Genomic DNA, 2164 nt, shown 5'->3' on the forward strand with positions numbered 1-2164 from the left:
TCTGCTTAGTTCGGCTTAGCAAGGTGACCCCCGGGCGCGAACTTGGAGCCCTGGAAAACAAGGCCCAAGAGGCACCAGCTCTCCCGCGGCACTTCTTTCCTGCCACGACAGAGCGAACGACCAAAGCCTTGCTGAGGAAGCAGAAGCGAAGTGCAGTTTGCGCCAAGCTGAAAACCTCTGCGAAAGCATAGCAGTCGCTGGGAAATCAGAGTCGGTTCTGTGGGCTGCTTTTGTTGCTTGCCTTAGCCTAGTATTCGCAGCACGATGGGGAAAACCCGCATAGAGCGAAAGCTTCTTGGCCGGGGCATCCCCTCTGGGAAAGCACAGCATTCTCTGGGAAATCAGAGTCGGGGCTGTGGGATGCTGCCTGCTGCTTGCCGGAGCTAGTCTCCCCTGCACGGTGGAATAAACCCGCATGGGGCGAAATTCTCTTTGCCTGGGCTTCCGCTCTGCCTGAGAGAGAAGCGCGGTGGTGCCTGTGGAAAGAGCCTTAAGGAAAGGGACACATCTGTCACTGCAGAGCGAAGGAAGCCGGGCTGCTAAGGAGACACGAGGGGAAGATTAGGGCAGGGAAAAGGGCTCCACTCTGAGGAAGGAGTCTGGGCAGAAAGCATGCCTGTCCTGAGCCTTTGGGCCCAAGGAGACAGCAGCTCCTTGGCCACCTGACCGTTTTGGAGCCATGGGCTTGCCACCAGGCGCCTACCCTAAACTCGAGAAACAACTCCCAGAAAGACCTGGCCATCAGATGCCATCTTCCTCCGGGATGTAGAAGCTTGGAGGAGGCCCGGGTTTTAAGGGGAAGGAGTGGTGACAGTCCCCCAAAGCTCCCTATTCAGTGCACGGGCGGTGTGCAGGGATCCTGTCACCTCTCCTTACCTGTGGGGAAAGCACAGGCCTAGTCCGCGAGTCGGCCTGAGCGCCAGAGTTAAAAGGCCAAGCGATGCCTACACCGGGAGATGGTAGTGTGCATGGAGTGCCATCCTAGGCTAAGCGCGCTACTGCACGGTTGTGACTGTGTCTGCTTAGTTCGGCCTGTCAGGGTGAACCCAGGACGCGAACATGGAGCCAGAGAAAGCAAGGCCCAAGAGGCACCAGCTCTCCCGCAGCTCTTCTTCCCTGACGCGACAGAAGCCTTGCTGAGGAAGCAGTGGCGAAGTGCTGTTTGCTCCAAACCAAAGCCTCTGCGAAAGGACAGCATTCCCCGAGAAATGTTTTGGGGGCTGCTGCTGCGTGCCTGAGCCCAGTCTCGCGGTGGGAGAAACCCGCATACAGCGAAAGCCCCTTTGCCTTGGCATCTCCCCTTGGAAAGCACAGCATTCTTTGGGAAATCAAAGTTGTGTTTGGGGATGCTGCTGCTGCTTGCCTAAGCGAGTCTCCGCAGCATGTTGGAAGATACCCGCATGGAGCGAAATCCTCTTTGCCCTAGCATCCTTTCTGCCTGAGAGAGAAGCATGGTTGCTCACGTCTGTCACCACGCTCCCCAGGAGCAAGTGAGGGGAAGGCACAGCACGCCGCCCCCGGGGAAGAGAAGGATCCCTTGGCCTTGGGGTCGGGAAACGCTCGGGAACAGGATAGCCTGCCGCGGCACGAAATGCAGGCCGGTGGCCAGACATGTGTCACCCGCTCCCTGTGCGGAGAGATGGAAGCCAGGCTGCTAAGGAGACATGAGGGGACGACTAGGGCAGGGGCGCGTGCTCCACTCTAAGGAGTCTGGGCAGAAGGCAGGCCTGTCCTGTGCCTCTGTTACCAAGGGGACAGCATCTCCTTGGCCACCTGTCCCAAGGGCAGACTTGGGCTTGCCACCAGGTGCCATACCTGGAACTTGCAGAAACAACCCCATGGAGAAACGGTCAGTCAGATGCCATCTTCCACCAAGATGTGGCAGCATTGTGGGTGACAGGGGGTGCGGCGGGGAAGGATTGGAGACAGTCCCCCACAGTTCCCCATCCCAGTGCCCGGGCCGTGTGCAGGGATCCTGTTGCCACCTCTCTCCTGTGGTGAAGGCACTGGCCTTGACCCCGAGTCTGCCCGAGCACCGGAGCAAAAGGCAAAGCCTTACCAGAGCAGGAGATGGAATTAGGAATAGAGTGCCATGCTAGGCCACGCACGCTGCTGCAGGGTTGTGACTGTGTCTGCCTAGTTCGGCTTAGCAAAGTGAAATCCG

Source organism: Mustela nivalis (genome assembly GCF_964662115.1).
Source record: "Mustela nivalis genome assembly, contig: HAP1_SCAFFOLD_285, whole genome shotgun sequence".
Taxonomy (NCBI): Eukaryota; Metazoa; Chordata; class Mammalia; order Carnivora; family Mustelidae; genus Mustela; species Mustela nivalis.